Below are 13,765 nucleotides of genomic sequence, written 5' to 3' on the forward strand. Positions count from 1 at the left end.
ACAAAATCTTAATAAACCTGGACCACAGGTTTTGTTTTAGTAATCCAGTCTAACATGATAGTCTATTGGTATCAGTCACCCAATTCGCTCTTTCTCCCTTTGATAGGATCTTTATAAATTTATCATTAAAGACATTATAATCTGCCATCACATCCATGTACCCACTTTGTTGCATCAATAGCAAACAGGATAACTGTCTCTCGGCCACAGGACCCATACAAATTACCCTCATGTTTAAAGCGATACACAGAATGGCTTCTCCCTACGTCTTACAGCTAACCTTGATCAGCCAGACTCTAGCTTTTTGCATTTTGAAACCCCTGTCGACACTCAAGGTTCAGCTTTTGTAGGTTCCTTGGTCCCCTTCTTTTGAACACCTTTATATTTCGGCTCAGGGCTACCCTCTCCCTTTCTTAGTTTAAACAAGAACTTATATCATCCATGCTGTCTCCCAGATGACCAGACACTGGGCACAGGCTCTTCCTTCTGTGCCTCCTACTTTATGTAATTATGTAAATAGCCATAAATATAAAAAATGTTGACATCTTCTTGCCCATCTTGCAATGTTTGCGGCCTTGTATCACCCACCAAACTTCATCTTTGATAACCTTTATGTCATCCACCTAATTACTAACCTGGTCTTATGTACTGACATAGCCTAACATTTGTACTATACAGCATCGTACATACTAAGATGATGCATCTCCCTTTGTCAAGGTGGTATTCCAAGGCAACACCACTGGTTGTATCACGTTACACTGCATGCATTTACAACCCATGCCTCATCCTTTACCACTAAATGCCTTCACCACGCATGTCTTTACAACTCAAGGTAAGTTTATATAAGGTAAGTGAAACCCCAACTTATATATATATATATATGTGTGTGTGTGTGTGTGTGTGTATGCATACATGTATATATACATATTATTTTAAACTAATTATTTTATTTATTTTGTTATTGAGGGAGACCACCCAATCCCCCATTTTTAGATTATTGTACATTTAAATCTTTTCCTAATTTTGGGGGTGGGGGTGCCCCTGACCACCCATTTGTAAAATTATTATACAAATAAATATGTGTTTTTGGAGGGACCGCCAAATTTCCCCTTTTCTTGTAATCTTACCACCCTAAAACCCTACCGTCGCCTAAGCCATAAAAAACTCCCTTTCCACCCTATACCCCTACCCACCCCTTAACTCTAAATGAAATTATATATATTCACTGAAAAAAACAAAGGTTGAAGTAACGTTATAGTTAGGTGAGGCAGCTAAACTCTCTCCCTCGACTTGCACTGCTGTAATTACCCCACATATTACATCATTCATGATATGTTCTATGGCATCATTGACAATATCACTGTAACATTTGCAATTAAATTACTGACTGTGAATGGTGAGGGCGTTTTCTTTTTTTTCAAAAACTTTTTAATGGTTTTGAATATGCAATAAAGAATACACAACATTTCCCCTCAGGGAGGGCATTTAGATTCAGTTATGGCGAATTATAGCAGTTTTTGAAAGCACTGTATGTATTCGTTGAATGTTTAATCATCATCTGGTGTGAGTAATAGCGCTTGACGCCTTCTGTCTGCTGCTGTAGTGTATGCCTCTCCCGGAGGAGATCCAAACCCCCCCCCCCTTCTTACTAGTTGCCGCTTGAGTGCCTGGGTTGTGCTATGTTGTATTGAGTGTCTGAGAGACTGTAGCCTCTTACGAGGTGACAGATTCTGTGTCTAGTTCGAATATGTGATCAGTGTGTCCCTGTCTGGATGTAGTATTGCTTTCTTACGGAGCTAGTGGTTTTGGGGGCCTGCGCTGCCAGGCCAGTAGCATACAAAGTGATCATGAGTCTAGAGCCTCCTCCCCCTGTTGTTCCCAGTCATCGACCAGTGTGCTCCAAGCCTTAGCCCTTTCCAAGGGACCTTGGCCCCTCCGTGCCTCCTGGTGTCTAATCGTCTCCTCGGCTTTAGCCCATTTGAGGACCTCCCTTCTCCACGGTTGCACCCGTGGTCCTGTTGCTGCTTTCCACGTCATTGCTATCTCTCTTTTGGACAAAACTAGGGCCAAATCTTGAAATTGATTAGTGTATTTATGTTTGGGTTCATGTCGATATCCACCTAGCAAGCAGTGTCTACTGTCCTCAGGTACTTCTCTGCCAATGAGGTCGGAAAGGAGCTGGGTTATCTCGTGCCAGTATTCCCGTAGAGTTGGGCAGACCCAGAACATGTGAATAAATTCAGTACCCTCTTTGTGGCATCTGGGACAGTCAGACCCCAGGGCCCCAAAGTGTCTCTTGATTCTGCCCAGAGTCAAATATGCTCTGTGTAGGACATATGTGTTGATCAATTTAAATCAAGTGTTCCTAGAAGCTTTCAGGATCCAAGTCAGTATTTCCTCCCAGTTCCTGTCCTCTATGGCAGATCCCAGATCTGTTTCCCACTTTTGTTTGAGATCTGTCAGTGGGTGTGTGATTGTAGTTCATATTTTTCTGTAAAGGTGGGTCACTGCTCTATGTGTCCCTGTGGCGCATACTAGGTATTGTGTTATCTCTGAGGGAGGGGGTTCCGTGTTACCGGTGTGTCAGTTCCTGCCCATCATATTTGTAATTGCTCTGGGAAGTATGAAATTCTCTGCTGGAATCTGGTAGCGACTTCGAAAGTCCTCAAAGGGCAGCAGGTAGTCTGCCTCGTATAAGGCGCCCTGGGTGGTGGCTCCTGCCCTCTCATAATTCCTTTTTCCACTCCAGTTTCCCTTATGTGGGAGTACTAATAGGCATTGCATCGGTGTCTCAGGTGCATAAGGTCTGGGGCATTTTATCTTACGTAGGTGGCACCTCCAACATTTATGGATCACTACCAGTGCCTGGGGTCTAGGGGATACAGGTGGTCCGAGGCCCATGATGACTCTAGTCAGTGAGTGTAACTCAGGAGTAAAGGGTAATGCTTCGTGTCCGGACGTCATGCGGTTTGACATCCACCTGGTTAGCCATTGGAGTTGGCCTGCTAAATAATAAGCCTCGAAATCAGGGACAGACAATCCTCCATCTTCAATAGTCCTTCGCATCACTGTAAGCAATAGCCTCCTCCTGCCCACCCCCCCATATAAATCCCGTGGTCATGGAATTCAGGTCTTTAAAGAAAATCTCTGGGATCCGCACTGGTAGGGTCGTGAAAAAATATAATAGTCTGGGGAGGGTAATCATCTTCAGTAGTGCCACTCTTCCCGCGACCGAGAACTCTGCCCGTGACCGAGATAGGTAGGGTAGCCCAAAACCCCACTGAGCCTCTAATGCCCCTCAGCGGCCACTGAAGATTACCGTCGAATAGGTTCTGGTCATCGTGGTACACGTGGACCCCTAAATATTTTTTTTAAGCATCTGGGCTCCCATTGTAACTCTCCTATATCCGGGGGAGGGTTCCTGCCCTCCTTAGTTGGAAATAGACTGGACTTCTGCCAGTTCACTCTCAACCACGACAGATCCCTGAAGTCCTTTAGCAACTTCTGGGCGCCCTGCAGATCACTCTTTGCGTCCTTCAGGAAGCGTAAGATGTCATCCGCGTACAAGGCTATATGATGTGTCTGATCCGCCAAAGTGACACCCCTGTATGCTCCGCCCTCCCGAGCCCTGCAGGCCAATGGCTCAATTGCTAGTGCGAATAGTACGGGGGGAGAAAGGACAGCCCTGTCTAGTTCCCCTCGCCACCTCGTAGCTGTCAGAGATGGTGGTGCCCGTTCAGACTCTAGCCGCCGGCCTAAAGTACAGTAGTTTTGTCCAGGCTATAAAACGGTTTCCTACCCCGAAGTTGTGGAGTACCTCATATAGGTAACGCCACTCCAGTCTGTCAAATGTTTTTTCAAAATCAGTGGCGAAAACTGCCGCCCTATCTTTATCATATTCATCCCCACGCAGCAAGGCTAGGAGGCGTTGTATGTTCTGTGCCGTTTGGCGTCCTGAAATAAATCCAGGCATGTGGTGCATGAGTCGAAGCGCTAATATTTTACTCAGTATTTTATAGTCTGTTGCGAGCATCGACAGCGGGCGGTAAGAAGCCACGTCTGTCTGAGTCCTCCCCGGCTTCAAGAGTGGTATAATCAGGGCTTCTCGAGCAGACATAGGGAAGGTCCGGATCTCAGATGCAGCCACAAAAAGTGTCACTAGTCTATGCCCTAGCTTGGATACTTAGGTCGAGTAGAATTCTATTGGGAGCCCATCTGGGCCAGGCGTTTTATTGCCTGCCATAGAAGTCATAGCCTCTTTCACCTCCGCCACTGTGATCGGCGCTCCCAGCGCAGTTGTGTCTAAGACTGACACTGTAGGAAGTGGCAAATGGCGCAGGAAGGCCTTTATTTCCTCAGGTGGGAGATGTACCTTGCTAGTGTAGAGATCTGCATAATATTTCTGAAATTCTTAATTGATAGCCGATTGGGAGTTAATACAAATGCCTTCGGGTTGTGTGAGTTCAACTGTCACCGAGCCTCTCTTTGCTGGGTTCGCCAGCCATGCCAGTAGTGAGCCCGCTCGGTCGCCCTCCGCGTGTGTTCGTGTCAGAAAGGCTCTATAGTCGTAACATCGTAACCGATCAGTTGCTATGATAGTTTTTTACGTGCTGATGCGAGCGATGCTCTCAGGTCTGGAGTCTTGGGGTATTGTCTCTCCAGCTCTCTCTGGTTGTGTCTGGCTTTCTTAATGTCGTGCAACAGGGCACGTCTCTCTCCAGCTACCGCAGAAAGACATTTCTCTCTAATGACTGCCTTGAACGCGTCCCATTCTACTATTGTGGAAGTAGTCGACCCCTCGTTAGTTTCGAAGTAAGTGTCTATTGCCAGGCCAATGGTGTGTTTAAACACCTCGTCCTCCAACATAGCGGGTTGAAGTTGCCAAGTAGGTATTGGTGTCCTCGTTCGGGACCAAATCAGGCTAAGAAGGAGTGGGCTATGGTCTGAGATTGTGCGAGTAAGGTATTCGCTTGCATGTATTAGACCATGTATTTCTGGTGAGGAGAGAAAGAAATGTAATCTGACATGTAGATCGTGCATGGGAGAGCAATATGAATAGTCTCGGTCTGTTGTGTGTTGGGCGCGCCAAGTGTCTACCAGTCCCCAGTTTTGTTGCCATGTCCGGAATGAGTGAGACGTTCAGATATTTGGGGAGAAAGGTAAGGGGGTGTGTGACCTATCTATTGTTACATCTGCTACGCAGTTGTAGTCTCCGCCTAAGACTATCGGCCCCATTAGGTGTCCTGCCAGCTTTGATGACAAGGTGGTCAGAAATTCTCCTTGATCTGAGTTGGGACCACATACACTACCCATCGTTATCTCTCTACCATCTATTTTCCCTGAGATCACAGTGTAACGACCCAGCGGATCAATGATGGCTGCTGTGTGTTGGTATGGTACCCCCACCCTGATCCATATCAGCATCCCTCTAGCAAAGGCCGAGTAGTTGGTGAAGAAGACTTGACCCCTCCAATGCCTTTGGAGAGCCCGACTCTCCCTGACATCCAAGTACGTCCCCTGAAGCATCGCTACGTGGATTCCCCGTCTAGTGAGAAAAGAGAATACCTTGTGGCGTTTGGCCATAGAGCGTATGCCCCTAACATTCTACGTTAGAAATTTCAATCCCAGTGTACCACTCATCAGACATATAGTAATCTCTCCTTAACTTAAAAATATACATCTTACCCAGGCAATGTGGCGTGTTTCGTAATATAACTGTGCAACTGTTTCCCCAACTCCCCTTCCCCAGGACAAAGGACATAGGCCCTCATTACAACCCTGGCGGTCGGTGTTAAAGCGGCGGTAATACCACCAACAGGCCGGCAGTAAAAAAAAAAGGGATTTGGACTCTTCCGGTTACCGCCATCCAAAACCGCCACTTTAACACACCGACCGCCAAGGTGGTAACAGCCGCTGGGCTGGAGACTTCGGTTTCCAGCCCGGCGGCCGTCACATTCCCACCCTCGGCATTACAACCCGGCCTACCGCCATGGTTTTCGTGGTTTCTGTACCGCCACGAAAACCATGACGGTAGGCACTATCAGTGCCAGGGAATCCCTTCCTTGGCACTGATAACCCCCCACCCCACCCCCAGAGTCCTTCCCTACCCGCTCCTGCCCCCGAACATCTACACACCCACATGCGCACCCATATACTCACATGCACACACGCATACCCACCTCCACCCACGCATGCACACATACATACCCACACACCACAACACACACCAACATACCTTGTCACACACACGCATCCACAACACTCACAATCACTCATTCACGCATGCATCCAACGCAACTCACACCTGCATGCATGCATCCCAAAACATACACATATCCCCCTTCCCCCCACATACACACAACACCCCCCTCTCTGGTCGGAGAACTCAACTTACCTGCTTGCAGGGGGTCCTCCGGCTAGAGACGGTCCGCGGCGCTGCTGTCAGCAGCAGCGTCCTCCAGCAAAACACCGGCAGGCCGTATCATTGCTCATGATACGGTCGGCGGTGTTTTGTTGGTGTGCCGGTGCTGTTGTCAGCAGCGCCGCCTTACTGCCGTCCGCCGCCATGACCGGCGGCGGTGTTCCGCCTGATTTCTGTCGGAATACCGCCGGCGGTCATAATACGCGTTGCCAGCTGGTAGCCATGGCGGCGGTATGTTACCGGCCGTCGCCGTGGCGGTAGGCGGTCAATACCACCAATGTTGTTTTGAGGGCCTTAGTGTCTTCGTCCAAACTTTTACACAACAATAGTAGTTCAGCCTGAATCGTAGTTTTCCGCTGTGTGATCCACAGCGGCTGTGTGGGTGGCGCGCTTAGTCTCCCGAAGTCAGAAGCTCTGGGGTTCCTCCGGGCCCGTACTCCTCCCCCCCATCGTCCATTTATGTAGCGGGTAGTGCAAAGTGGTGTGTCATTTGTCTGCATTAAAGTTATATACAAGATGCACTCCTCCTGCCAATCCTTCTTGTCTTAGGGGTTTCCTGTTAGATGACTCAGTTTAATGGGGGTGTGGGCATGCTGTATCAGTGTTTCCTGTTCAGATGATTTCGTCTGCTGTTCCAGGTGTAATCATAGGTAGTATTATACTCAATTGGGTGGAGGTCGTAGCCTAGTTGTCGGAGTCCCCATGGTCATCTTTTTGTGAGCTCGAGGATGAAGCCATTTCCAATCTCCTAGTCCTTCCGCCAGCATTGCCACGGCCTCGACCAACCGTCGTCTTTCTATTTGTGCTTCATCTGGGGTGGGTGGGTCGCTTCTGTGTATAGTCTGACGTCCCCGCGATCTAGGGCGCCTCCGTTTCTTGCTATGCTGCGAAGTGTTATTAGAGTCTGAGGCTGTGTGAGACTCCAACCAGGCCCAGGTATCCTCCGGTGTGGAAAATAATTCAGTGCCAGTCGAGGTGACCACTCGGATTCTAGCCGGGAATAGCATTGAGTAAGGAATCTCCAGGTCCTGAAGTTTGCGTTTCATTGCAGTATAGGCCGCTCGCCGATGCTGCACTTCTCGGGAGAAATCTGGGAAGATGGATATTTTGCTGTTCGCGATTGTCAGCGTGCCCTGTTGCCATGCTTGGCGCAGTATATGGTCCCTGTCGCGAAAGTAGAGAAGTCTTGATATCACTGGCCTCGGGGAAAACCCTGGAGGTGGTGCCCTGCTAGGTACTCTATGAGCTCTCTCCAGGGCGAAGAATGCGGACAGGCCCTCCAGAGCAGCAACCATCCGTAGCCAGTTCTCCAGGAACTTCACCATGTCAGGACCTTCGCTCTTTTCCGGGATCCCTATGATTCTGATGTTATTACGTCTCGTCCGGATTTCTGCATCTTCAGCTCTATTCTCCAATACTTAGAGGCGTTTATCTATTACATTTAGCCTGTTGTTCGCTAGTGTCAGATTCGACATTGCTTCTGCCAGGGCTCGCTCTGTCGTGGAGACTCTTTCTGTCAACCTCTTATGATCATCCCGCAAGAGGCCCAGGTCTATGCTTAGTGTGTCAATCTTGACTTCCAGCGCTGCTCGGGATGTCGCTTTGGCCTGAAGCACATCCTGGAGGGTCGGTTCGACGGGTTCCGCCTCAGGTACAGTATGTGTGGTCTGGTCTGTACTCCCTGTGCGCGGCTTTTGGCCCACAAGTATTCCTATGTCTCATTCTCTTTTTTTGAGGGTCTTACCCATTTGTACGGCAGGGTTGGATTTCCCAATGCACATGCTCCTATCGCAAATCTGGATTGTGTAGTGGCCTGATTTTACAGTTCTGTGGAGAAGATAAATGGTCGATTTTAGTTAACAGTTCGCGCCACTTCACTTATAGAAGACTGTGAGCACTCCTTATATGTATTGCGTCGTTTCCCCCGAGGGTCCACAGCAGTGTCTCATGCGCTGTTTTGATATCTCAACTACTGGCCCGCATATAGGTCTCGCTGTACCCCTGTGATGAGTGACTTTTCAGTTGGATTGCATTTGCTTTATGTGTCTCCAGGGGTTTATGTCTTCCCCACGATATGCAACTCTGCGGCACCCCCATGCCCCGCTGATGCGCCTCGTTCCTACCGGTAAGTCTCTCGCGGTTCTCGCTCTCTGGGTCATCTAATGGTCTCTCACTGCCTGCTGGGTTCCACTTGATTCAAGACGTTCCGTTCTAGCCTCGCTGAACACTTGGGACTCCGTTACCCCGGACCGCCGAACCGCATTCCGTGCCGAACACCACTCCGGTCTGCCGAGCCTCGCAGCTCTCGCCTGTTGCCACGCTCAGCCTCCTCTGCCCTCCTAGGCGCGTGAGTCTCCGGCGATCCAAGCCCGTGTTCTTGAGCCCGTGTGTGCCACCCAGGGGCCCGGCAGTCTCCGTTTCTATCCGGTCACAACACCCAGTGGTCTCTGCTGTTCCCAGGGCACTCTACCTCTCAGTGTCGCTGGTGACTCTTACTCTGCGGTGGCAGCCGCCATTTTGTGCATGCCACAAGCCGAAAATAAAATAATTAGGCTATGGGTCGTGGTTTCAGCCCTGGTGTTTCCCGTTGGGATTCCCGAGGTTCCAGGTGGATCGGCAGTTAATTCCCGCTTTGATTCCATCAAGATGGGTCGGGGAATGTAGGTTGCGCTCGGCCGCCTCAATCCTCCGAGTCTCGCTGAGCTGGTCCCTCGCTCCGGAACCCCCACGCACCTCTCCAGAAGGTCCGAAGTCTCTGCCTCTGTCTGTCTTCCGCACAAGGTGGTCCCCCGGTGCTCCCAGGGCGCTCCACATTACTGCTGACTTTCACTGTGCAATGAGGGCCACCATTTTGGCCGTGCTGCGGGCCGAAACCAGAATAGATAGTTTCGGATCGTATTTTGAGCCATGGTACCTCCTGCTGGGATTTCCAAGGTCTCGTGGGGATCAACAGTGCACACCTCGCTTTAACACCGTCAGGATGGGTCAGGATACATGGGTAAGCGGCCCCGGGTCCCGGAGCTCCTGAAACTCGCTGCCTACTCCATGCGAGTCCTGGCCACGCCCCCGTGAATGGTGAGGGTGTTATGGCGGTATCTATAATGTTTTTCTCAGTGAATTTCTAGGGTTTTTAAGCGGAAGGTAATATTTGTCACCTACGTAAAGGCAGCCCCTGCCACACAGGTTCTTCGGCCATGTTCTGCAGGTGGTTGGCCACAGAGGTTGGCTTATGGCCAGGTCCTCTGGCCACCTCCCCTCTTGCCCTCGCAGGCAGCCAACCCCACGTTATGCACAGCCTTTGGTCATGCACAGCTTGGGGTTGTCTGCAGGGCCTGCATGCAACCAGCCCCACATGCAGCCATCTCCATGCTTCAACCATGTGCAGCAGGGGGTTCACAACAGAGCCTGGCCTGTGACTAGGCCCTGTGGCCACCCGTTTCAGGCTACCAACCCCACACTACACACAGCCTTTGGCCACCCTCATCAGGGGGTTGGCCACAGGGCCAGCTTGTAGCCAGACCCTGCATCCAAAACCACAGAAGGCAGCCAACTCTACACTGCAAACGGACTTTGGCCAAGCGTGGTAGAGGACTGGACACAGGGCCTGGCTCACATAGTCCCCTCCCCAAGCCTTATTACGCCCTGGGTACCCCATACCTTGGGGCCAATTATAATAGTAAAGGGGAGGGAGTGGAGTGCCCCTCCTCACTCAGCCTTATTAGGCCCCAAGGAACCCATCCCACAGGGCCACATGACATTAAAATGGAGAATGGTCCATGCAGACAGCCACAGTAACACTCAGTGGTGGGGTGAGTTACATAACCATCACAAGAATCTACACTTGTCCTGTGGTGAAAAATAACAGACCTGAGCCAGTAAAAAATTATCCCAAAATACACCACTTCGTCAATGCCCAGTAGTAGCCAGAAAACCAGATGAACACACTTATTTTTATTGTGAAGTTTCTACCTCAGCCTCTTTATCTACCATAATATTGGACATCTCTTGCCAGTCATGCAAAAACTCCAAAAGTTTATTGTCAGTCCTGACTTACAAATTTCCTCCACTATCAACCACTCTCTTTTCTTGTTATTTCACATTTCAAATGAGGTTCAGCCATTTGAATCCAGTGAATCATTAAGTATTTTTTGGCCAGCTTTAGTGATCATGCCACAAAGCAAAAGCATAGATAACCTCTCCTTGGACTAGGATGCAGGCTCATTACACAGTGCTTAAGAGTAGTTCCAGTGTTGCACCCACCTCTGACCTGAGACCGTTACACAGCATTCGTATAACCCTACTTACTCATTAAATGAAATTTATCAAGATAAGCATTCTAGCTGCCCTAAATGTAGTGCACAAAAGGCAACATTTTTAGAGGTGACTTGGTCTTGCCTATAAGTAGAGTTGACTTGTAAAAACGCAGAAAGGGGCATATTTATACTTTTTGATGCAAAATTGCACTAACACAGTTTTGCATCAAAATGTTTAGCACCGGCTTGCGCCATCCCTGAATGCCAGCCGGGCACCATATTTATGGAATGGCGCAATATGGCGCTGAGCTTGGGCTAGCGACAACAAAAATTACACTAGCCAGGTGGGGGTGGCAGTACGGGTGAAGGGGGTTTTGCCTCAAAAAAAGACATTAGGCTGGTTAGAGGCAAAAATAAATGCCTCTAACCAGCCTAGCGCCATTTCCTGACGCAAAACCATCCATACCACATAACTCTTATCTTATAAAGGACAGGAGTCATGCCCACCACTCCGGTAGCCAGCACAGGGGAGTAGGGTCCCCAGGGCATGGTCATTGCACCCAGTGCCATTCAGTGGGGCCCATGTCAGGGCCCACAGTGGCACTTACACATTTTGTTTTTAAAAATGCTTACTTATACTTACCCTACTTACCTGGGATGGCATCCCCCATCTTCTGGTGTCCCTGTGGTGTGGGTGGGGGTGTTCCTGTGGCTTGGGGTGGGCCCCTGTGGGCCCATTCCATGCTGTTTAACCATTTAAATGGGTCCACAGGCCCCCTAACGCCTGGTCTGGTCCAGACGTTAAATAATGGTGTAAAGCAAGCTTTGCACCATTATTTAGCCCCTCCTCCCACCCATGCCTCATTTTAGCACAGGGTGATAAATATGGGGCTATGGGGTTAGCTCATTTTTTAGATGGGAACGCCTACCTTGCATCTCATTGATGCAAGGTAGGTGCACGCACCCAAAAATTGTGCTAACTCCAATATTTTGACGCTACACGTGTCTAGTGTCAAAATATAAATATGGAGTAAGGTTTACGTCGAATTTGCATTTAAAAAAATTATGCAATTCGGCGCAGTTGAAGTATAAATATGGGCCAAAGTGTTTTAGAATAGCTGTGAAATGATCTATGAAAATATCTAAATAGCTCCTTAGACTTTACTTCTAGGAAGATATACAAGAAACCTGCAGCCTCTGACTTGTTACTTGCTAAATGAAAAGCTGCCCATAGGCTGGATGGTACCTGAAGCATCAGACCTGTGCAGCAGGGTGAGAGGTGTGGCCGAGTGGTCCACTGCCAAGAAGTACAGAGGAGATTAACACACAGATTTTCAAAATTAGTAGTGGACCTAGTGGGCTGGCAGATGATTATACAAGAGCAAACACCCCCGTAAGATGAATTGCGCCCCTGAAGCAGTTATATGAATTGGTTCACAATACAAAATAAGGACCCACAAAATAAGAAGCAATACAGTTTTTTCTGTGACACTGTCAAACATAATATAACCATGTTCTTCTACAGAATCTGCATCGGTCAGTGTAGCATATAGTGAAAACATCTAAGTGTATATCAAATATGCATTGTTGTTACTGTAGTTGCAGGGCTGATGTGTTGTTCACCTATAATATTTGTTCTTCCTTTTGTACTGAAAGCCAGTTGTGAAGGAGAGTCCTTCATCAATTCAGGACTCTCATTCACAACTGACCAGGAGAATCATCAGCTTTATAACAGAACAAGTATCTTCATATCATGTATGTTCAAAGTAAATCAACTACGGTTGCTGCTGCTTGCTCCACTGGTTTACAGTAAAAAAGTATGAAACATAGATACCCTAGACCAATCCAATTTCTTTAGGATATCCTTCAGTCTAGAACCAGCCCATAAAGGCTTTAGACTATGTTGCCCCTCCTAACAGACTGTGCTCTCCACCTCTCTATGTCAGTGTCAGACCAAAACCCTGACGATCTTCACCAATCTACTAATGTTAGCTGAAGACACAGGAGTAAATGGTTTACGCAAGGAAATCAACAATTGTTTTCCCTTTGTTCCCAAATCCTGAGTGAGAAGAAGCACATATCTTATCACACAACATTTTGGATGGGAAAGAAAACCCAGAAAATGAATGTATGTAGAATAACACTTAGTACAACTATCAATGTTAAAATAGACACCTGGAGTAAGACTCATTCCCAGAGCTCTAACATCTGAAACCGTCTGGAAAGACACCAGACACAACAAACTTACCAGTTTCATAGACAAAGAGTTAAAAAAGATTCTCACTATCTGTTCAAGGCTCAAATAAATGGAGAACATTGTTCACATTCTACATAACAGCATACCTTGGTTTTGGTGGATTCACAGACCTAATGCCTCTCATGAGTCTACATACCAGAGGATGCTCTCCTATGGGCTTTCCATTCACCTTGCCATGCGCTGCAGAAATAGCAGACCTGAACAGTTCGCCATCATATAGTATTTAGAAGCAGCTGCCAAAGAGGCCAAAAAATTAATGACTGAGACTACATCCTCTAAAATAAGATCTTGACTCCTTTCCAAAGACCAGCAATTCTAGCAAAGCCAAGCTAACCTGTATGATCTAAGGTTTCCCTTGGCCCATGATGTTTCGATATTCCCTGAAGTGACTTCCGAAATTCCTCACAAGTTACCAAGGGCAATATTTATTAAGTAGTTGTGTTGCTATTGCCCCATGCAAAGAGGCACAAGGGTGACACACCTACTAAGTTAAATTTATTAAGCCTTGCTGGGTCACCTTGCATGGCCCTGCATGGCTTGATAAATCTAGCGTAAGGCAACGCAGCTTAAATCACTGCATGGCATTACTCTGGCCCAAGGAGTCATTCCATGCATGGGTCACGGGAGTTCCCACCCTTCCACCCATGGGTTTTGGTGTATTCCCAGATTTACATTACAGGGATAATCAGGAATGCGTCAAAATACTACACCTCTCTAGGTGAGGCATAATGAGGAGAAAGGTATTTATTTCTCCTCGTGTTTTTTCTGCTTTGCATTCTGCAGTACACACAGAAAAAAGAAAACGCCTCAGCAACGCAGGCACTCTTGCACCAC

The sequence above is a fragment of the Pleurodeles waltl genome, chromosome 5, assembly GCF_031143425.1.
Source record: "Pleurodeles waltl isolate 20211129_DDA chromosome 5, aPleWal1.hap1.20221129, whole genome shotgun sequence".
In the NCBI taxonomy this organism is placed as follows: Eukaryota; Metazoa; Chordata; class Amphibia; order Caudata; family Salamandridae; genus Pleurodeles; species Pleurodeles waltl.